The 25,512-nt window shown below is 36.9% G+C and overlaps 1 protein-coding gene across 1 annotated transcript in view; it reads left to right on the forward strand.

The window, feature by feature from the left end:
- The window catches only part of KCNH8 (potassium voltage-gated channel subfamily H member 8), a 385,168-nt gene that overhangs the window by 92,615 nt on the left and 267,041 nt on the right, over positions 1–25,512 (forward strand). The gene's annotated exons all lie outside the window — the stretch shown is intronic.

The following is a 25,512-nucleotide window of genomic DNA, read 5'->3' on the forward strand; positions in this document are numbered from 1 at the left end:
CACACACACACACACACACACACACACACACACACACACACACACACCAGTTCACTCTGCAGGAAAGGCAGCTGTTAACTTGCTAATGCTCAGGCCTTCCAGGCTGTGCTCAGCAAAGCTCTAGCAGGTGCCATTCACGTGAGACTACAAGACAGGGGTCTGAATAGCGCCCCCTGCAGTTTTGCATTGCTCTGCAAACGCAGTACTCATCTTATAATGTTCCCTAAAGATTTTCAATAACATGAAACACCACCAGCACGCATGCGATCTGCATGTTTATGTACAGTCTGAACATCCACAGTGTCCCATTTTCTCATCCCTGAACTTCCACTAGACCACAAGACTTCGGGTCCGTTTTCACCGCTGTGCTTCCAAGTCTTCCCCTGGATTCTTCACTGGGCTCCTTTTGCCTGGATTAGATCCAGTGACTCCTTCAAATCACTAGCTGGAGTTGGTTGCTTACTTTCAAGCATAACATGGGAAGTATCATCATCCGCCTTCGGAGCCAATGTCACTCTTTGGGTGCCTCAATCTGGTTTTCCTACTAATCTCAAAAACCAGGCAGAACATCTCCCTCCCTCTGTGTTTCTTCCTTAGCCTCTCTTGTCCTTGATTCTTCCTTTTACTCATTTCTTCCCAACGCAGGCAAAGCTTCTATTCTCTGTAGTATTAGTGATCTTTACCCCCAAATGGGCCAGTGTTTTATTCTCTTCTGATATCACAGTGAAGTGGAGGGGATGGAGAGTAAATGGTAATGCATGATACTTTTCCTTATTGAGAACTTTGGCTCCCAGAAGCGATCTGTTGTCCAGATTAGGAACCACGTATACATGAGAACTCAAGAATTCCCAACAATAACCATGGGTTGTGTTTGAATATGAGTGCTTTGTTCTCAGTACAGAACTTGACAGGAGATACACACAGAGACAGACACATGTTATAAGTGGTACAGACATAGAAAGTATATCAACTACCTACACCCTATGGAGATTAGGAAAAAGAGTTTAGCATAAAATAACAGTAGCCAAAACTTTTTAAACATCTTGTTTATGCCAGAGACTCAGTAAAACGTTCAGTGTGTAGTCTGAGAACCAGGTTCTCACATCAATCCTGAAGTGCAGGTAACTTGCAGCCTCCTTGTGACACCTTAGTGAGCTGAAACACGGTTAACAATCAGCCGTCGGGATTTGGGTGCAAGTCTGTCCGGATTCAAGGATCTTGTGTTTCCAGGGTACATGATACCTATGAAAATAAAGATGCTTGAATCGGAGGGGAGCTGCCATGTGGGGCAGCCCCCCATGCGTAATGCCATGCACTTTCATGTATTCCTCTTTCAGACCCCCTAAAAGTCACATGAATGCAGTTATCCTTCCAACTTAGACCCCTCAGTGGAGGGAGGAGACTAATTTGCTCAGGTTGATACAGTCACAAAGGGAAAAGCCAGAATTTGAGTTCAAACAGTGTGACTCTGGTGCAGGGGTCTGGAAACTGACCCACAGGCCTGTCTGGCTCACCTTCTGTTTTTGAACAACAGGTGAGTTAGAGAATAGTGGTTACATTTTTAAATGGTTCAAAAGAATGAAAAGAATATTTCACGACAATACTTGTTTATATATTTTCTATGACTTCTTCCGTGCTATGACAGAGTTGAGTATTAGTGAGACTAGATGACCCTCAAAGCCTAAAATACTTAGACTCAGGTCTTTTACAGAAAAAGTTTGCTGATCCCTACTCTAAAATCTACATTCTTAACCTTTAGGCTATACTTTTTCTACTTGATCATGTTAGGCTCATATGGAGTACAATTAGAATTTCTAGATTATTTTGCACCACGTGAGAGTTTTAAAATAAAAATAATAATCATCTGGGACCCTTTGTAGGAGAGTGGTACAGATGTGAAAATTTTAAAGCAGCTTGAAGAAACCATAAAATAGATTCTATATTGTATTTAGGAAAATAGGATAAATGTTTTCCTCACACCGTTGCTAGCTCTGTGACTCATTAGAAAAAATTCATCCCCATTGACAAATAAAATGGAGGTTTGTTCATGTTCTACATCACCAATATATTTAGCTCATTTGTATTCATTTGTATTCATCACATTATTTTCCAAAATTGATAAAAAGTAGAACATTAGCTGGAAAGTTATAAATAAAGCCCCACACTTACTGCTTTGGCTAATAAGGGCTATGAGAAAGGATAAAGGAATTAGCCTACCAATGAAAAAGACTGATATTCAAAATACCTACTGTGTGTTATCCACTTTTATGGGCAATAACTGATTTTATTCCTACACCATTTCATGGTTTAGGGCACTAAGGCTTAGAGGTAAGGTAACTGCTGTATGTCATGCAGCTAGTAAGTGAAAAAGCCAAACCAGATCTTTCAACTCCAAATTTGGTGTCTTCTTAGAAAAGAAATTCTATGACACTTACCATTTCAAGTTGTAAATTAGTCTAGAATTACCTCATCTAGTGGGACAATTGATTCTCTTTCTAAATGTTGGCCTTTGTTTGATTCTGTTACTTCTGTCTGTTATTAGTTGTTCAAAAGTAGGAAAGAAGTTGAAGTAAATAATATTGCCATTAATTCGTATTTAACACACATAAAAATAGTTGAAAATGTTGATGCAAAAGAATGTGTTTTAATAACTTGAGAGTTTCAGTGAATTTTATTCCCAGTTTTTTATAGAAATCGGAGAGAGAACTTTCTTGATTTCCATGTATGTGACTAATTTTCTCTTGTGATTGGTGATTATCACAGTTTTATATTTGCAAAGGCTAAAAACAGAAGATTAATGAAGTCTAAATAAACAGTGGACTATTTCACGTTACTTAGAACCAGGTAGCACAGATACCAGACTTGATAATGAGAGAAGATGGATCAGACATGGTTTTAATTTATTTATTTATTTATTTATTTTTAGCTGTGTTGGGTCTTCTTTTCCGTGCGAGGGCTTTCTCTAGTTGCGGCGAGCGGGGGCCACTCTTCGTTGTGGTGCGCGGGCCTCTCACTATCGCGGCCTCTCTTGTTGCGGAGCACAGACTCCAGACGCGCAGGCTCAGTAGTTGTGGCTCACGGGCCCAGTTGCTCCGCGGCATGTGGGATCTTCCCAGACCAGGGCTCAAACCCATGTCCCCTGCATTGGCAGGCAGATTCTCAACCACTGCACCACCAGGGAAGCCCCCAGCTACATGGTTTTAGATGGTTGTTATAAAAAGTGACAGCAAAATACATAATATGTCATTGGTTACAGATACCAAAAATTGTATCTTCTTTTGCTTTAAAAAAATATTTTAATTTTGAAATAGATGTAATCAGATAAAACCAATGATCATCTCTGAGACTTTATGTAATATAAACATCTATTCACTTATGCCTAAGAATAAAGAGATTGTTTGCATTCAGAAAAATTTCAGACTTTGATGAAATCAAGGTCAATATGAATATGTACTAGTGTGTACTTGTGTTTATATCTTTTAAAAGGCTCATCTCCTGTAGACATGTAATTTGGCACAGTGCTTTTGTTCTTTGGAAAGCAATTTTGCAATAATGTGCCAGGAGTTTTAAAAATGTTCTTAACCTTTGAACCCAAACTTTTAACTTCTAGAAATTTGCCTTAGGACACCTGTGAAAGATGTCCATTACTGGGTTAGTTAAGGAGTGAAAATTTTTAAATAATCTGAACACACAAGTGTAAGAAAATGTTTAACAAATTAAAGCATATCCAAAGCATGAACTAGTTTGCAGTCAGTAACATGATGTTCAAATATATATTTACTACCATAGGGAAAACTTGTACTAACTGAAAATGAGGGATCCTATTTTTTTAATTGATTATATTTCAATATAAAATATGCACATGTACTTTTATAATGACACTGATCAAAATGTACTGCATTTTTCTTTCTGTTTATACATGTTCCCCATTAGATAATACATAATTTGAGGGCAGGGATTGTGTTTTATTCAGTATATTTCTCTTATACATAATGCTTGGGAAGTTGTAGACGATCTACAACTTCTTTTGAATGAATAAGAAAGATGATAGAAAATGATCTGGTTGTCCTTATATAAATTATCTTTTTTACATATTACATTTTATTTAGTACTTAATGTGTATGATCAGAACAGATCATTTTAAAAGTAATAGTAAATTTATATATTAGAAAAGAAAGATGGCATCTTTCCTCCAGAACTTCTGGTAGTGTAGATATTATTGTGAAATGGTTCTCTGTAATTTGGCCCTAGTTTAAATAAAGGTCTCTTAATGGACCAGCCTACAAGAGCAGATCTATTGCTTGGCTTCCTTTCTACCCCAGGGTATTCTTTTACAGAATGAAAGTAACCAACTAACCAATGCTGAATCATTATTAGCTCTAATTTGGGAGATTGTGCCTTGAGATAATGGGTGTTTGGGGTCTGATTCTGTGAAGGCTACTTACTCTAGGCTTTTGTTTCATCAAAGGATCTCATGTTCATTCGCAAACATTCCTTTTCTCCCAGAATCATCTTCCACCGTGCCCTTGCCAGGTAAATACAACTTGGCCCGAGATATTAAATCAATACATCAAATTAACTGCAATGAGTTGAGACCTGACACCCACAGTGAATATACAATACTTAGATCAAGTCAGAGGTCACTATGCTGAATTGCTTTTAAAATCTTTGAATTATACCTTTGAGATGTTTGGTGCTGTATCTCAGTTGGAAATTGTTTTTAGCAAGAGAATCGTTGAGAAGAATTAGTGCTACAAAATTTTTTGTTTTGTTTTTTAAAGAAAAATACATGGTCAAATGGGACCCTCTCGCATGATCAGCAAACAAAACACACCCCACAGATTTATTAACTTCAATCAGTAGATTGCAAATGTCTTAATATAACTGGAATATGTCATCTCTGTTTGGTTGCCAAGAAGATAATCTGACTCTTCGTTTTATTTCCCCAACCATATTCTTCACTCAGACTCTAGAACTGAAAATCTCTTAACAATTTCAGCAGAGGGATTTTTGACATAGAAAGATTTGAGCTATAAGGAAACCAATGTCCCATCTAACAGAGAAGAGTTGCCATCTGCACATGCTATGAAGGCCTACCTCACCATTGACTTCCCAGTTCATCTTATGCTTCAATTTCCAGGCTTGCATAGAATTTAGAGATGATCTACAATAGCCTCTAAGGCACTTTTGTGAAAATTAGAAAAAGGAACACCTGTTGGGCAGATAAGTTTGAAAAAGGGACCTCCTGGGGGGTGCTAAGTGGCATCTTAGGGCATAAGACTGGTCACCAGCTCCCTACCAACCCTTTGGTTGTTATCCTTTGTGAAGTGTGCAAATGCACAACTCTGGATGGAAGCCCTGGGTAAAGGGTGAGTGCGAGGGTTGTATTAAATATTTGAGAGATACGATATGAAAGGAGCACATCCAAGTCTCAATTGGCACAGGTCATGCGTGTTTAGGAACCTACAGGTCTCCTAGAAATAGTTTTTGACTATTTCAGAAAATACCAGTCTTGCTCATTCCAAATCCAGAAAGCACGAGTAACAGCCTATTTTGATGTATTGCCAGTATTTCACCTACAAAATGGCAATTTTCTATTGTTCAACCTAGATAGTTCATCCTATCAGCAGCACCGGGCCATTTTCTGATGTTCTCATTACAAATGCTATTTATCTCCTTACACCTCATGCATTGATCTTCTTTCTCCATGCAAAAGCCAAGCTGGAATCATAAGTGGCTGCCATCTCTGCCTGGCTCTGTTAACTCTTGATAGTACTGAAAACAGTTTTGATTTAATATTATCATTACCGTCAGCACCCTGAGTGGGTGCCAATCTCAGGAGACCATAGTAAGTGAAGGACTTTTTGTAGGTGGACAGTTTGTAGCAGAAGAGTCACCAGCAGCATTTGCTAATTATACCTAGTAAAAATTATGGGATTCATTGCTGGGTAAATATTTTACAAAATACATATACTGTTTTTGTAGGTCCTCATGTTCAGTTATAATTTAGCTCTTTGAATGAAATAAATGAATTCTTGCCTCCTAATAGGACGATTATTACAAAGACATACAGATGGCCAAGAAGCATATGAAAAGATTCTCAATATCGCTAATTATTAGAGAAATGCAACTCAAAACTACAGTGAGGTATCACCTCACATCAGTCAGAATGGCCATCATCAAAAAGTCTACAAATAATAAATGCTGGCGAGGGTGTGGAAAAAAAGGGAACCCTCCTATACTTGTTGGTGGGAAAGTAAATTGGTGCAGCCACTGTGGATAACAGCATGGAGATTCCTTAAGAAACTAAAAATAGAGTTATGATATGATCCAGGGGTCACACTTCTGAGCATATATCCAGAGAAAACTCTAATTCGAAAAGATATATGCACCCCAATGTTCATAGCAGCACTATTTACAATAGCCAAGACGTGGAAGCAACCTAAATGTCCATCAACAGATGAATGGATAAAGAAGATGTGGTATACATACACAATGGAATATTAGTCATAAAAAAGAATGAAATAATGCCTTTTGTAGCAACATGGACGAACCTAGAGATTATCATATTAAGTGAAGTCAGACAAATACTATATGATATCACTTATATGTGGAATCTAAAGAAAACGATACAAATGAACTTATTTACAAAACGGAAATAGACTCACAGACATAGGAGACAAACTTGTGGTTACCGAAGCTGATAGAGGTGGGGATAGGATAAATTAGGAGTTTGGCATTAACGGTTACACACCAGTACATATAAAGTAGGTAAACAACAAGGACATTCCATACAGCACAGGGAACTAGACTCAATATTTTGTAATGATCTATAATGGAAAAGAAGCCAAAGAAGAATATATATATATATAGTGTGTGTGTGTGTGTGTGTGTGTGTGTGTGTGTGTGTGTATAATGTATGTATGTATATGTAACTGAATCAATTTGTGGAACACCTGAAACTAACACAACACTGTAAACAAATTATACTTCAATTTTAAAAAAGGTAAAAAAGAAAGGTTATTGAATTTACTATTAAAAATGTAAGATAAGAGAGGGAGGAAGGTTCAAGATGGCAGGATAGGATGGTACTGAATGCACCTCCTCCGAAGGATAAAACAAATCTACAACTACATATGGGATAACTCTCTTGAAAAGGGACCTGAAAACAGAGCCTCCACAGCAAAAGGTAAGAAGATAGCATCAAGACAGGTAAGAGAGGCGGAGACAAGGTCTCACCAAGGATAAAACCACACCCCAGCTGTGGTGATCCACATTGAGAGGAATCTCAAAAGTATGGATCTTTGCCCTGAGGAGGGAGGAACTCAAGCTCCGCTTCAAGCACCCCAACTCCTAGATTTTGCACAGGAGAGATGAGCGTCCAAAAACAACTGGCTTTGAAAATCCAGGAAAAGTATAGAACTTCAGGGGATGGAAAGCTTAGTCTTAAAAATCTTGAGCACAGACACACTTGATCCAAAAACCAGTGCAAAAGCATCAGACTGAAAAGCACAAGGATGTAAGTGAAGGGAACCCACTTACTAATTTTGAAGCATTTGCTGGAGAGGCAGGAACCAGGTGGGAACCTCGCCAGGGACTGAGACACTGGTGGAAACAAGTTTTGTTATCTCAGGCTGCCTTGCTAACACCAGCACTGGTGGGCACTGTTTTAGAATTCTCCCACTAATCTGTTAGTGCTAGTGGGTATGCCCTGCTGACAGCCCTGCTTACCCTTGTGCCTTTGCCAGGACTCACAGCTGGTTGAACAGTGTTCCCACAGCAGCTGTGACTGGGCCCACAGTGTGTTTGGAGGCCAGCCCTGCCCAGCATTATGCTGCAGCAGTAGTCCTGGCCCCACCACTATAGGAAGACACACACAGCACACATAGGGGACCCCGAGAGTGCCTGGTTCTGGTGGCCAGGTGGGATTGCATTTCTAAGTCCCACTTATATCCTAAATAAGGCCAATCCTTCAAGAATGGTAGAGATAGCTGATTTACCTAATAAGTAGAAAAAACACAGAGACTTAGGCAAAATGAGGAGAGAGAGGAATATGTTTCAATTGAAAGAACAAGACAAAACTTCAGAAAAAAGAACTAAACGAAACAGAGATAAGCAATCTATCCTATAAAGAGTCAAAATAATGGTAATAAAGATGTTCACTGAGCCTGGGAGAAGAGTGTATGAACACAGTGGGAAGTTCAACAAAGAGACAGAAAATATAAGAAAGTACCAAATAGAAGTTATAATTGTCCTGAAAAATACACTCAGGGTGTTCAAATACAGACTGGATGAGGTAAAGAATGATTCAGTGAGCTGAAAGACAAAACATTGGAACTCACCCAGACAGCAGAAAAGTGAAAGAAGAATTAAATAAAAGTAAGGATACTACATGGGACCTTTTGGACAACATCAAGCCGAATAACATTCACATTATAGGGGCCCCAGAAAGAGGAGAGAAAGGACCAGAAAAAAATGAAATAAACAATGGCTGTAAAATTCCCTAATTTGAGGAAGGAAACAGACATCCAGGTCCAGGAAGCCCAGACGTTTCAAATAAGATGAATGAACCCAAAGACACACACACCAAGACACATTATAATTAAAACTGTAGAAGTTAAAGAGAGAATCCTAAAAGCAGCAAGAAAAAAATAACTTGTTATATACAAGGAAAATCTTATAAAGCTATCCACAGATATTTCGGCAGAAACTTTATAGGGTAGAAGAGAGTGACATGACATATTCAGAGTGCTGAAAGCAAAAGCATTCCAACCTAGAATTCTCTACCCTGAAAGGTTATCATTCAGAATTGGAAGAGAGATAAAGAATTTTTCAGACAAGCAAAACTAGAGAAGTTCATTACCACTAAAATGGCCTTACAAGAAATGCTAAAGGGACTTCTAAGGGCACTAATTAGTAACAAAAAAACCCCCATTAAAGTAAAAATCTCATTGGTAAAGGTAAATGTATAGTAAAGGTAGTGATTAATCACTTATATAGCTGGTATGAAGTTTAAAAGATGAACGTAGTAAAAATAACTACAACTACAATAATTAGTTAAGGGATACAGAAAATACAAAGAGGTACAATGTGACATCAAAACACAGACCATTTGGAGGGGGCATGTAGTAAAAATTTTGAGTTTTAGAATGCACCCAAACTTGCTGTCAACTTAAAAATAGACTGTTAAATATATAATCTGTTATATGTCAACATGATGGTAACCACAAAGCGAAAGCCTGTAGTAGATACACAAAAGATAATGAGAAAGGAACATAACCATAACACTAAGGGAAACCACCAAAGCACAAGGGAAGAGAACAAGAGAAGAAGAAAGGAACAGAGGGGAACTACAAAAACAGCTAGAAAACAATTAACTCTATGCCATTATGCAAATGGACTAAATGTAAATGGACTAAATTCACTAATGGAAAGACATGGATTTTTTTTTTTTAAAGGCATATGTATATGCTGCCTAAAAGAGATTTACTTCAAAAAAAGAAAGACTGAAAGTGAAGGGATGGGAAAAGATATTCCATGCAAAAAGAAATGAAAAGAAAGCTAGAGTAGCTATACTCACAGCAGACAATATAGACCTTAAAACAAAGACTGCACTGAAAGAAAAAGAGGGTCATTACATAGTGATAAAGGGGTCAAATTAGCCAAAAGCTATAACAATTATAAATGTATATGCACCCAACTAAGGAGCAGTAAGACATACATGGCGAAATTAACAGGCTTAATGAGAAACTGAAAGCAATACAATAATAGTAGGGGATTTTAACAACCCACTTACATCAATGGATAGATCATCCAGACAGAAAATCAATAAGGAAACATTGTCTTCAAATGATGTTAGACCAGATGATCTTAATAGATATGTATTGAACATTCCATCCAAAAGCAGAAGAATACATATTCTGCTCCAGTGCACATGGAACAGTCTCCAGGATTGATCACATGTTAGGTCACAAAACAAGTCTCAATAAATTCAAGAAGATTGAAGTTATATCAGACACCTTCTCTGACCACAATTGAATAAAACTAGAAATCAATCACAAGAAAAAAAATATGGAGATTAAACAACTGAACAACCAATGGGTCATCTAAGAAATCAAGAGATATCAAAAAAAAAAAAAGAATACCTACAGACAAATGACAACAGAAATATGATGTATCAAATATCTATGGGATTTTTGTAATCCATAGCAGTAAAAGTGGATCTCAGAGAAATTCAGACCAATACAGGCCAACCTTAAGAAACAAGAGAAATCCTAAATAAATAACCTAACTTTACACCTTCAGGGACTAGAAAAAGACAAACAACCAAAGCACAATATTATAAGAAAGGAAATAATAAGGATCAGAGTGGAAATAAATGAAATAGAGACAAAAAAAAAAAAAACAGTAGAAAAGGTCAATGAAACTAAGAGCTGGATCTTTGAAAAAATAAACAAAATTGACAAACCTTTAGATAGACTAACCAAGAAACAAGAAGAGAGGACATAGAAGTAAAAAAGATGTTACAACTGATACCACAAAAATACAAAGGATTATGAGATTATTATGAACAATTATCAACCCCCAAATTGAACAACTTAGAAGAAAAGGATAATTCCTAGAAACATACAATCATCCAAGACTGGATCATGAAGAAATAGAAAAACCAAATAGACCAATTACTAGTAAGGAGATTGAATCATTAATCAAAAGTTTCCCAAAGAGCAGAAGTCCATTACCAGAGGACTTCACTGGAGAATTCTACAAATCATTCAAAGAAAATTTAATACCTATTCTTCTCAAATTTTTCAAAAAAATTGAAGAGAAGGGAAATCTTCCAAACATATTTTATGAAGCCCTGAATCAGAAAACAGACAAGGACACTTCAAAAAAAAAATTATGTGACAATAATCTTGATGATTTAGATGCAAAATCTTAAACAAAATATTAGCAAACAATACATTAAAAGAATCATACACCAAGATCAGGTGGGTTTTATTCCAGAGATGCAAGGATGTTTCAATATGTGATAATCTGTCAATATGATACACCACATTTATAAAGCAAAGGATAAAAATCATATCACCTCAATTGATGCAGAAAAAGCATTTAACAAATTTAACATCCATTTTTAATAAAAACGTTCAACAAAGTTGGTATTGAGGGAACTTACCTCAACATAATAAAGGCCATATGTGACAAACCTACAGCTAACACTACACCAACAATGAAAAGGTGAAAGCTGTTCCTCTATGATCAAGAACAAGACAAGGATACTCACTCTAGCCACTTTTATTCAACATAGCTTTGAAGTCCTAGCCACAGCAATTAGGCAAGTAAAAATAAAGGCAAGAAAAAATAAAAGGAATCCAACTTGGAAAAGAAGTAAAACTATCACTATTTGCAGATGACATGACACTTATATAGAAAATCCTCAAGACTCCACCAAAAACCTGTTAGAACTAATAAACAAATTCAGCAAAGTCATTGGATACAAATTTATAGAAATCTGTGGTGTTTCTATATACTAATAACCATCAGAAAGAGAAATTAGGAAAACAATCTCATTTACAATGGCATCAAAAAGACTAAAACACCTAGGAATAAATTTAACCAAGGTAGTGAAAGACCTCTATACTGAAAACTATAAGATGCTGATTAAAGAAATTTAAGAAGATACAAATAAGTGGAAAGATATTCCATGTTCATGGATTGGAAGAATTCATATTTTTATTCATTCATATTTTTACTCGTTTTATTTTTCATACTACCCGAAGCAATCTGCAGAGTCAATGCATTTCCTATCAAAATTCCAACAGTGTATTTCACAGAAATAGAACAAGTAATTCTAAAATTTGTATGGACCTACAAAGATCTCAAGTAGCCAAAAATCTTGAGAAAGAAGAACAAAGCTAGAGGTATCACACTCCTGATTTCAAACTATACTACAAAGCTATAATAATCAAAACTGTGTGGTAACTGACACAAAAACAGACACACAGATCAATGAGATAGAATAGAGAGTCCAGAAATAAACCCACACATATTTGGACAATTAAGTTTTTGGCAAAGGAATAAAGAACAAAGAGTGGAGAAACGATTGTCTCTTAATAAATGGTGTTGGGAAAACTGGACAGCTATGTGCAAAAGAATGAAACTAGAACACTATATTAAGCCATACAACAAAATTAATTCAAAATGGATTAAAGCCTTGAATGTAAGACCTAAAACCATAAAATTCCTAGAAGAAAACATAAATGGTAACCTCTTTGACATCAGTTTTAGTGATGTTTTCATGGATATGACTCCAAAGGCAAGGGAAACAAAAGCAAAAGTAAACAAATGGAATTACATCAAAATAAAAAGCACTTGCACAGTGAAGGAAACCATCAACAAAAAGAAAAGGCAACCTACTGAATGGAAGGAGATAGTTGCAAATAATATTCTGATAAGGGTCTAATATCCAAAATATATTAAAAAAAAAAAAAACCTGACACAACTCAACAACAAAAACACAACCCAAATGGGCAGAGAATCTGAATAGGTATTTTGCAAAGAAGACAGACAGATGGCCAACATACATGAAAAAATTTTCAGTGTCACTAATTATTAGGGAAATGCAAATCAAAACCATAGTGAGACATCACCTCACACATTTTAGAGTGACTGCTATTGAAAAAACATGTAATAACAAATGTTGGATGTGGGGAAAAGGGAACTCTCATACACTGTTTGTGAGGCTGTATTTTGGTGCTGCAACTATGGAAAACAATATGGGGTATCCTCAAAAAATTAAGAATAGAACTACCATATGACCCAGATATTTCACTTCTGGGTATTTATCTGAAGTACATGAAAACACTAATTTGCAAATATGTATGCACTCTTATGTTCATTGTAGTGTTATTTACAATAGCCAAGATATGGAGACAGCCTAAGGGCCCATCAATGGATGAATGGATAAAGAAGATGAGGTATATATACACACTGGAACACTATTCAGCCATAAAAAGAATGAAATCTTGCCATTTGTGACAACATGGATGGACTTTGAAGATATGATGCTATGTGAAATAAATGATATGGAGAAAGACAAACACTGTATGATTTCACTCCTATGTGGACTTCAAAAAAACAAAAGAAACAATCAAATGAAGTAAAACTAAACAGAGATACAGAGATCAAACTAGTGGTTACCAGAAGATAAGGGGATTGAGAAAAATGGGTGAAGGGGGTCAACTCTATGGTGAGGGATGGTAACTAGACTTGTGGTGGTGATCAGTTTGTAGTGTATGTAGATGTTGAATTATAGTTCTGAAACATATATGTAAGATAACTGAACTTTTAGAAACTCTGGCACTCATGCTTATGTGCTTTGCTTCTTTGTTTACTGTAAGAAAAGAAAGGAAGGGAGGGAAGAAGGAAGGAAGGAAGGGAAGGAGGGAGGGAGGGAGGAAGGAAGAAAATTAGTTAAATATCCATCCTTAGAGGAATAGATAAACTGTGATATATGCCTACAGTAGAGTAGTTAAAATGAAACAAATAAGAGATACATTTATCAATGTGAATAGGTCTCAAAAACAAAATTTACTGGGAGGCGGGGAACAGACTTCAAGATGATCCATCAGGAATGATACAGTTTTCTGTAAATTTTAGAAACACATAAAACTTTTCTGTATGCTGTTTAAATACACACACAAAAAGCATGATGGAAATGTAAAAGCAAAGATGAGTTGGATACATGTCCACTCCAGAATTATGTGTGTTTCTGGGGAAAGATGAGAGGGACTAACATTGAGGAAGGCAAGTCAACTGCATCTCTAACATTGTAAAATGAAAAATGAATCTGGAAAGATTTAAATATTCATTAATTCTGGAGGATATGTACCTAGGTGTTGTTCACATTACTCTCTTTAATTTTTACATTTGAACATTTAATAATAAAAGCCATATAACCACGATCATCTATGTAAGTCTGTTGTAACACAATCCCACACTTCCCAGTATAAAAACATGAGAATCTGTTAATAGTATAATAATGGCTCCATAGATTCTCCAGAGGTATTTCCATAGCTCTCCCGTGTGGAATACTGAGGCTGTAGGGGCTTCATAGAAATAGCTGGTCTCTCTCTCTGAATCATTCGAGAAGTCTTCCTTTGGGTGAGGTTAGGTCTGTGCAACTCTTTGGCTAACAACAGCAAGAAAGGTGTGGATAGACATACCTGTTAAATCACATACTATCTACTCTTTTCTTCTGTCACCATTTTACTCACTCCCTCTCCATCCTGTTAATATTTTTATGGTGCATTTCTAAAGCCTTTTGCTGGGGAGGCAGGAGAACAGGAAAACACTGTTATGTGTGGTGCATGTTTGCATCTGTTGAAGGTGGGGTAAGAGCGAGCTGGTTAAAATCTGGTACGTAAGAGAGACAGAAAAGCTAAGACTGGAGAAAACTAATCTGTAATTCTTCTAGTGATTTGGAAAAAACACTCCTGAGATTTCTCCTTTACTTTCCTACTACACTTCACTGTGATACCAAATGTGTGGGTTTTTCTACACATCAAGCAAATCAGCCACACCAGCTGGGTGTCCTACGATTTAACATCAGATCCCAGAGGTTGGGGGCTCAGGCCACAAGACTGCCCCTGCTTCCCTGCTTCAGATGCCAATCCCAAGTCCTCATTGTCACCTCCTCTTCTGACTCACTTGCCGTAAATCAGAGATTCTTAACAACTTCCTCCTTGGGCTCAATTAATTTGCTAGAGCAGGTCATATAGCTCAGGAAAATATTTGACATCCTAGATTATCCATTTAGTGTAAAAGATATAACTCAGGAACAGCCTTATGAAAGAGACGCAGGGGGCACAGAGCCTCCATGCCCGCCTGGTGTGCCACTCTCCCAGCACCTCTACAGGTCACCAACCCCAAATCACTTCCAATCCAGTCCTTTTAGGTTTTTATGGAGGCATCATAATGTAGGCACGATTAAATCATTCGCAATGGGGGATTGGTTCAACCCCCAGCTCCTCTCCCCTCCCTGGAGGTGGGGTAGGGGCTGGAAGTCCCAACCTTCTGATCACGTGGTTGGCTCCACCAGCAACCAGCCCCCATCCTTAGGGGCTTTCTGAAAGTCACCTCATTAACAAACTCTGGTGAGGTTGAAAGGGGCTTGTTATGAATAACAAGGCACTCCTCTCACCTTTATCACTTTCACTTTGGAGCTATTTGAGAACAAATATTTTAGCAAAAGATTACCCCATTGCTCTTATTGATTCGGAAATTACAAGAGTTTTAGGAGCTCTGTTCCAGGAAGACCAAATATATATTTGTTATTGTAAATCGCAATATCACATACAGAATTAGGTAAAACTGTTAACACTCTAACCATTGTATAGGCCCATTTCTCAGAATCCAACAAACGAAGATATGGTATAACGTTGAGATGAGGCAATTCATAAAATTATTCACCCAAACTGTAGGCTTATAATGGCATGGTCTCTATTAATAGGTGTTCACATAGAACATGACTAAACAGAGATATCTAAGACAAGACAAGAAAAAAATATAAAGGAGTAAGTTTGCAATATAGAAATTATTCATACTTTTTTGTAATATAATAAACCTCAATATCCTTTATGCTATACATATATCGTGCTAACAATATTTTATTACAATTGATTAAAAAATAAGTTGGATTAAAAGCCAGTTGAACTTGACTTTATTATTCTCCTTTGACTAACTGTAATTCCTTTGGAAGTCACTTATTTATATTTCATTATTTTTATCTGTACTATAGAATGGTATGAGATTATAGGCTATAGATTCATCTTTCATGGTCAAGTTGAATAATGCATGTTAATGAAACAAAGAGCTGTATAGGCTTTTTTCATTTGTGTCTATAATTATTATTGGTAAATCTTCTGGAAATCCCATTTGATGGGAGGTCATAAGTCCAGTGGACATGACCCAATACCAGGGCTCATGGCTTGGTGAGCTGAGGGCAAGCAGGATTTAAGTCCCCACACAGCCCTCAGTCAGACAAACTTGCTCAGGACAAGTTTGAATTGCATGTGGCCACCCTGATTCTTCTCTCTGAAAGTCATGATGGGCTATAAAACCCTGCCCTTGACATCAGCACAAGAACCCACACTCAAATATTAGAGGGCAGCCATAGCAGACACATTTATTATATAGCAGTGCATTTCTTGATTTCAATGGTTTACATGAATTTATGCAGAAGCAGATATCAGTAAATAATTAGGGTCATATAAATACAGGCAATGAAGATCCTGTACAGACTGATCCTTTACAGACTGAGCTGAGTGGAAATGCAAACAGCAACACTGAGAAATCTGTGCAATGAGTACATCAGCTCTGATAGATCAAAGTTCATGGACCAGTGTGGAACCCAGAACAGGATCAAGATGTAATGTACATCCAGGGCCTGTGTGTGTGTGTGTGTGTGTGTGTGTGTGTGTGTGTGTATCTTTTGTTTCAAAACTATTTAAATCTAAATAATATCTCTTTTGCTTAGGAAAAATGTGATTAAAGAGTCCATTTTGAGACCATTGGTTAAGCGATAAGTACATACTTGTATTTATAATAGTTTATATATACATATATATTATAAAATTTTATGATGAGAAATTTAGCACTTGTGTTTGAATACTTTATTTCTATATTTAAAAGTTAAGATCTCCAGAATTCAGGGCTTGGTTGGAGGAAACCCTTCAACAAAGCATGGCAAGGTTATTTCTTAGATTTTTGTTATTGGTCTTAGAAGTCGTCTAGGCCAAGCTTTTGCTGCTCACTGTGGTCCCCTTTCTATAGTATTTGTGTCAGTCAATCATCTCAGTATGAGTAGTCTTGGTAATAGGAAACTCACTGTATTTGAGGTAGCCTGTGATCTTTTGGGCCGCCTTAGCTATTAGATACAATCATATTCATGCAGAGATGAAATCTTTTTTCTTATAATGTCTGTCCATGGACCTTGCTTCTGCTTCCTGGACAAACCTAGAACAAGATTGGTCTCTCATCTCTGTGGTAATGCTGCGAATGTATGAAATGGTATAATTTTCTCATCTCTAGACTGAGAAAATAATGACTGGAAAATCATAAAACAAACTGAAAAAGGAAGGAAAAAAACAGGAAGTAGAGATTATCCAAGTCTTCGTTTTTGCAGACACTTGCACCCCTTTCTGAGAATTTCTTATTTGTATAGAATAAAAACTCTCTTTTTGTGATTATATAACCACATGCTGAGCAAATGTGTCTTGCTTTCCCACTGTGGATGAATAACACAGAGGAAGAAGAGCCTTTATAAGGGCAGAGAAACCAATTACCTAACCTCCCTCTCTCTAAAATTGTAGTTAATATAGAAACAGAGGAAAAAATAGTGTTTAGGATGATGCTAGTTCATAGCATACATTTATATCATGAGATAAACATCTTAGGTTTTTCCCTCAATGGACTTTTGTTGGAAATTATAGAATTTGGTACAAGTATTTAAGGTCATTTGGTATCAATAAGTGTCTAAGCAGTAGATGAGAAGAGGGTATCATAGTCTTTTTTTCATTCCAGAAGATGTATTCCAAAATACTAACTTTAATTTTTACTAACAGCAAAAACTTTTTTAAGGAGCAGACCTAGAAAGTTCCCCCCCCAAACACATATAACTCTCAGAATGGAGGGTTAGATAAGTTACTTTTGATACAATGATTATTATCTCTCCATTCAAATTATGGTTATAAAAACAGGAATAAATGGGGAAATATTCATGATAATGTATGTTTCAGTTAGGAATACTTTTAGCTTCAAATACCAGAAAATGCAAATATCAGTGGTTTGAAAAAATCGGACTTTTTCTTACCTGATAAAAGGTTTTCATATAGGCTTTTGCTGGACTAAATTCTCCAATCAAAAGACATAGAGTGCCTGAATGAATTAAAAAAAAAATCTACATGTTGTCTACAAGAGACTCACTTTAGATATAAGGACACACACAGACTGAAGGTGAAGGGATGAAAAAGATGTTTCACACAAATGGAAGTCAAAAGAAAGCTGGGGTAACTATACTTAGACAAAATAGACTTAAAAACAAAGGAAATAACAAATATCAGAGCACAAATAAAAGAAATAGAGACTAAAAAGATAACAGAGAAGATTATTAAAACTAAGAGTTGGATATTTGAAAAGGCAAACTAAATTGGTGTCTTTAGCTAGACTTACCAAAAAAAAAAAAAGAGAGAGAGAGAGAGAGAGGGCTTAAATAAACAATATCAGAAATGAAAGAGGAGATGTTACATCTGATACCACAGAAGTACAAAGAGGCATAAGAGACTGCTATAAACAATTATATGCCAACAAATTGGACAACCTAAAAGAAACTGTTAAATTCCTAGAAACATACAGTCTACCAAGACTGAATCATTATGAAATAGAAGGTCTCAACAGAATGGTGACTAGTAAGCAGATTTAATCAGTAATCAAAAACCTCTCAAAAAAACAAAATCAAGGACGAGAAGCCTTCACTGATGAATTCTACCAAACATTCAAAGAAGAATAATACCAGTCCTTCTCAAAGTCTTTCAAAAAACAGAAGAGGAGGGAACTCCTCCAAACTTATTTTATAAGGCCATCATCACCTTGATACCAAGACCAGAGAAGGATGCCACAAGCAGAGGAAATTACAGGCCAATATTCTTGATGAATTTACATATAGAAGTCCTCGACAAAATATTAGCAAACCAAATTCAACAATACATTAAAATTATCATACACCATCATCAAGTGGGTATTATTTCAGGGATGCAAGGATGGCTCAACATCCTCAAATCAGTCAATGTGGTACACTACATTAACAAAAATGAAGAATAAAAATCATGATATCAATAAATGCAGAAAAAGCATTTGGCAAAATCCAACAACAATTTATGATAAAAACTCTCAACAAAGTGGGTATAGAGGGAACATACCTCAACATAATAAAGGCCATATATGACAAACCCTCAGCTAACATTACGCTCAATAGTGAATGGCTAAAAGCTTTTCCTCTAAGATCAAGAACAAGACAAGGATGCCCACTCTGGACACTTTTACTCAACATAATATTGGAAGTCCTCATCAGGGCAATTAGGCAAGAAAAAGAAATAAAAGGCATCCAAATTGGAAAAGAAGAAGTGAAAGTGTCACTATTTGTGGATGACATGATATTATATATAGAAAGCCCTAAACACTCCATCAAAAGAACTGTTAGAATAAATGAATTCAGTAAAGTTGCAGGATACAAATTTAATTCACAAATATTTTGAGTTTCTATACACTAATAACAAACTATCAGGAAGAGAAGTTAAGAAAACAATCCCATTTTCAGTTGCATCAAAAAGAATAAAATACCTATGTATAAATTTAGCCTGGAGGTGAAAGACAAATTTAATGCCATCCATATAAAAATTCCAATAGTATTTTTTACAGAAATAAGAAAATTAATCTTAAAATTTATATGGAACCACGTAAGACCCCAAATAGCCAAAGCAAACTTCCAAAATACCAAGGGCATTTTTCACAGAACTAGAACAAATAATATTAAAATTTGTATGGAAACACAAAAGACCCTGAATAGACAAAACAATATTTAGAAAGAAGAACAGAGCTGGAGTAATCACACTCCCTGACTCCAGACTATACTACAAGCCACAGTAATCAAAACGGTATGATACTTGCACAAAAGCAGATGCATGGATCAGTGGAACAGAATAGAGAGCCCAGAAATAATCCCATGCACTTATGGTCAGTTAATCCACCTACAACAAAGGAGGCAAGAATACACAATGGAGAAAAGACAGTCTCTTCAATAAGTGGTGCTGGGAAAACTAGACAGCCACATGTAAAAGAATGAAACTAGAACATTCTCTAACACTGTACACAAAAATAAACTCAAAATAGATTAAAGGCCTAAATGTAAGACCAGAAACTATAAAACTCCTAGAGGAAAACATAGGCAGAACACTCTGACATAAATCGCAGCAATGTTTTTTTGGATCTGTCTCCTAAAGCAAAGGAAATGAAAGCAAAAATAAACAAAAGGGACCTAATTAAACTCAAAGACATTTTGCACATCAAAGGAAACCATCAAGAAAACAAAAGGGCAGCATATTGAATGGGAGAAAATATTTGCAGATGATATGACCGATAAGGGATTAATATCCAAAATATAGAAACAGTTCAAACAACTCAACTTCAAAAAACAAATAACCTGATTTAAAAATGGGCATCAGTACTGAATAGACGTTTTTCAAAAGAAGAAAAGCAGATGACCAACAGGCACATGAAAAGATGCTCAATATCACTAATCATTAGGGAAATACAAATCAAAACCACAATGAGATACCATTCGACCCAGCAATTCCACTCGTGGGCATACACCCCCCAAGAAACAAAAACATTAATTTGAATAGATACACGCACCCCAATATTCACAGCATTATTTACAATTGCAAACATATGGAAGTAACCTAAGTGTCCATCAACAGACGAATGTATAAAGAAGATGTGGTCACTTTATACAATGCAATACTACTCAGCCACAAAAAAAATGAAATTTTGCCATTTGCAGCAACATGGATGTACTTGGAGGGTATTACGCTAAGTGAAATAAGTCAGAGAAAGTATAACATCACCTGTGTATGGAATCTGAAAAATACAACAAACTAGTGAATATAACAAAAAAGAAGTAGACTCACAGATATAGAGAATAAACTAGTGGTTACCTGTGGGGAGAAGGAAAGGGAGAAGGGAATATAGAGGTAAATACTGGCATTAATTCTGTTATTTAAAGATGTCATAAAAATTTTAAGCTTTTTCCACCCTTTAGTTCTGCCACACTCAGGCATGCCACCTCAAGGTCACAGAATGACTGCCACAGCTCTAGACACCACAATTAAATTCCAAGACAGGAATGAGTGGGAAGAGAAGGTAAAAGGGCACAATGGCTCGGATGATGAGAGCATTTCTTTTCTCATATCTCTCTTTTAATGAAAATTAAAATATCTTCCTGAATACCTGCAAGCTGACTTATCCAAATATCTAACTGAACAGATCTTATTAACCTGGCCAAGTAATAACAAGTGAAAAAAAAAATCAGTTTCACAATTATATGATTACTTATGACTAGTTAAAAAGTTTTAGAAACTAGTTTAAAATTATGACCAGTAGCTGAGAAAGGTAGAATCATGGGGAACATGTTTATTTTTTCTCTGGTTTCCTAAGGCTTTGTAATATGGCTACATTAGTTTGATAATGAAAGCATGCACTTCTAGTGAAAATAAGTTCATTTGAACGCAAAGTAATTAGACTTGCCTGAAAGACTCCTTGATTTATCTAAAACCTTCTCTTACTTCCCACCCCACATACCTGTACTTTCGCAAAGCAGGGAAAAGGGTGGGGAAGCCCTGCTAAGAACTTTATGGTCATTCTTTTAACTACAGAGCGTGCAATGTCACAGCCCACATCTTGTCCAGTGTCTTCTGACTCAGAACATGATTATGTTGATTTATTTAAAAATCCATCCTGCAAATCATATTTATTTTTTTAATAAATTTATTTATTCTATTTATTTTTATTTTTGGCTGTGTTGGGTCTTCATTGCTGCACACGAGCTTTTCTCTAGTTGCAGCGAGTGGGGGTTACTCTTCGTTGCGGTGCAGGGGCTTCTCATTGCAGTGGCTTCTCTTGTTGTGGAGCACGGGCTCTAGGCGTGCAGGCTTCAGTCGTTGTGGCACTCGGGCTCAGTAGTTGTGGCACATGTGCTTAGCTGCTCCACGGCATGTGGGATCTTCCCGGACCGGGGCACGAACCCGTGTCCCCTGCATCGGCAGATGGACTCTCAACCACTGCACCACCAGGGAAGCCCCACAGATATGTTTTATTTCATATTTATACCTCCTCATGACTTAGGTCTGAAAGGTGTTCAACCTAAAATCTAATCATCAACAGAAATGAGTTTTTTCATGTAAAGGCAGTTTTCTTGTTGCAGGTTAGGTGGCTGCCATGGTGTCTGGTCAACATAACTCAGATGTACCCATAGCATTCACTCAGGAAAATGTGTGTGTGTGTGTGTGTGTGTGTGTGTGTGTGTGTTTGATAGAGATAAGATTTAATTAAAAAAAAATACACACCCACATAAGTGCTTGATGATGGAATATCCAAGGATAGACCATTTCCTTATAGAGTTTAGCATCTATTTGTAGTTTTGTATATAGTGGGCTTGGGTTTGAATGGCTAAGAAATCATAAATAAATAAACATGTTGAAACATCATTAAAAATTGTAATACTCAGTCTTAAGAGAAAAAGCAGACTATAATGATAGAAAATAATGTGGGGTGACTTATTTAGATGACATAGTCAGGGAATGACTCTCTGAAAAGTGGACACTTGGTCTGAGACCTGAAAGATGAAACACAGCGGGAAGAAACTGCATGGACGCAAGCCTTGGGAGAGAGCTGGGAAGGACATTCTCAAATGTTAGATAGCAGGTAAGGAGTAAGTGAAATCCTAGATAAGGTATTATGGGCCATAATAGAGATGTTTGAGGTTCATTCCAATTGCCATGGAAAGCCTTTAAAAAATTTAAAACAGGAGAATGATGTTTTTGTTTGCAAAAATTATTCTAGGTAATAAGACCAAAGCGGGGGTTAAATCCATATGTGGGGAAGGTTAGCACCCTTCACCGTCACAGCACTGGTGTCACTGGTTTGTGAAAGAGTGAGGTCCCCATCAGTAGGTACTTGTGCCACCACAAGACAGAATATTGCAGAGAGGGCCTATGGGATTATAGATTGGGCATTAGGTTATATATGGACCTTTATAATCATCCCCAGACTTTGAGCTCCTGTAGTACTATTAACTGAGCTAATTATTAAAAGTCTCTTTAGGAATGATAGAAAAATCATAAAATCAAAGGGGTTGTTATTTAGAACAGAATTCTCCAAAACCTTATATATTAAATATATACTCACCTACAAAGTGGATATCCCCTTCCCAAGATGAGGCTGACGTATATGATGTGAACCTTCCATTAGGGCAGATGGTCTCAATTGTTTTGGAAATATATATCATCTAGTGGTGTTGTTTAAAATGAAGATCCAGGGCTCCCATCCCATGGAGATTCTAATTTAATAGATCTGAAGTGAGGCCTGAGAAATTGCAACCTTAATAAGCATCCTAGGAGATCCCAATAGGCGAGGTGGACCAGGGCTGCACTTTAGGAAACAGTGGACTTGGTGATGTCCCTATGCAGATTCTAGCTCTCCTTCACGTCTTGTTGTCATCCACCAAGATCAGGAGTATTGTAGCTCTGAGGATATTTTAACTTGCATTGTCACGTTACTCAGCCTTTATGAACCAAACCCCCTTCATCTGTAATAAAAGCATAAGATGCTTTTGTGAGGACCAGAAATGCAAAATGCGGACCTGAGAGCCTGGCATATCATACCTGTTTAATAAACAGCACCTACTGTCTGCCTTATTTCTGTCTAATTTATTTAGCCGCCTCTTTCCTAGTTATCTTGGTTTACTAACGCCGAGTCAGCATTGACCTGTGTTGGTTTGCTTCTACATTATTGTCATCTTCATCTTGCCTCCACCTCGCCCACAAATTCCCAGAGACCTGCAGCTATCACCTTAATTCAAGTTTTGTACTCTCTCTGCATCATTATAAAGACACTAGAATAAAAATGCTAATATTACAGCTGTGGAATAACTGTAACTATCAAATTCTTTTACTCTTGTGTCTCCTGCTACCTAAATTAATTCTCTCTTGTAGAACCCCTCATCTTTCTTGTTTAACGTGAGTACTGGGAAGCAGAGAAGACTATGCAGTGGCTAGATGAGGTTCTGGAAAAAGCTACCAAATGATGAGAAACATTTGCATTGCATTAGCTTCCATAGAATATAAACAAAGTTTGAAGGGAGAGAGGAAAGTCAGCCCACTCTGGGGCACTGGGCACACTAATTTGTATCTGTTGTCTTCAAAAATTCAAATTGGTGGGGCTTCCCTGGTGGCGCAGTGGTTGAGAATCCGCCTGCCGATTCAGGGGACACGGGTTCGTGCCCCGGTCCGGGAAGATCCCACATGCCGCGGAGCGGCTGGGCCTGTGAGCCATGGCTGCTGAGCCTGCGCGTCCGGAGCCTGTGCTCCGCGACAGGAGAGGCCACAGCAGTGAGAGGCCCGTGTACCGCAAAAAAAAAAAAAAAAAAAAAAAAAAAAAAAAAAAATTAAATTGGAAAGCCCTTGAAGTGTAAAAGAAAAATAATAAAATGACTAAAATATGGCTGAATGAATCCCCTTTTTCAAATCTTCACGTATGTGCAGTAAAGAGCCTGTTCTAGTTTGTTTGAAATTAAAAGGAAATATTCTTCGAATTAAATGTCATTGCAAGCAAACTCTAGGTTGTGCTGGAGGATGATCAAGGGACAAGTTAAATGAAATATTTGGGGAATCTGAATAGACACAGAATGTGGCTGGTTTCATTTGCTGCGTTCCATTTAATCTGTCTTTCAATAGGTCCAGTAAGATGCCCAAAGAAATAACTATGTCTTTCTGAACAAAAATATTGTCACGTGGTCTTATTTTGTCTTTAAATAAACTCCTAAGAAAAGTTTTACAAGGGTGTAAAATTGAAACCACAATTAGCTACCTATTTGGTAATTTGTTTATTTAAGAGAACAAAATGAGACTTGTGCCAGAAAATCCAGGTTCCCCGATTGCCAAGGCTTGTTAAGCCCTCCCTGTCAGTTTCTGCCTAACTTCCTCTCTCCCTGACCCCTCCTCTGGACTGGGAGAGCTGGGATTTTTGTATCATCCAGTCTTATATATTTGAAAAGGGAGAAAGTATAGTGAACACTGCGCTTTCTCCTCCTCTGTTTGCAAAAGCTGGAAAAAAGCTTGACCTTCCCAGGCAGCTCACTTACGGTTCATATTTGATTTGAGGGAGGAGAGGTAGGGAGGGACAGGAATCATGAATATGAAGATGTAGGAATAATAGCCATTATTATTTAATAGACATTATGAGGCAGGGATATTTACATCATGCCTATTTCTTTTCTCTAGGCACTGTTGGAAACAGGTTAGCCTACCTTCACTAGGGTAGTGGCTAAAAGACAGTATCCGGGATTAGAAAACTACGAAGTAGCCCTGAAGAGTCCCTAAGGATTCCCAAATGCTGAATTCATGTACACACAGTAGTTTTCTTTACTGAGTGAAAGTGCCTCATAATTTCATTTTATATTTTGGAGAAAGGGCTTTGTTTGGCATTATTTAACTTCGTTTGTTTGTTTCTTTTTTTTTTTCTTAATTGGTTTCCTAATAGAAAATAAAATTTTCTATTTCTGCTTACTGAAGACTTTACTAAAAGTAGCAGGTCAGGATGAAAACTATGGGCATGAGATGGACTGTTCAGGACAGTTCTGACTTTATTTTTAAAGTTGCTGGTTATAAATGATTCCTGCTAAAT

This window comes from Monodon monoceros, unplaced genomic scaffold (genome assembly GCF_005190385.1).
Source record: "Monodon monoceros isolate NGI ecotype Baffin Bay Population unplaced genomic scaffold, NGI_Narwhal_1 Super_Scaffold_11, whole genome shotgun sequence".
Classification (NCBI taxonomy): domain Eukaryota; kingdom Metazoa; phylum Chordata; class Mammalia; order Artiodactyla; family Monodontidae; genus Monodon; species Monodon monoceros.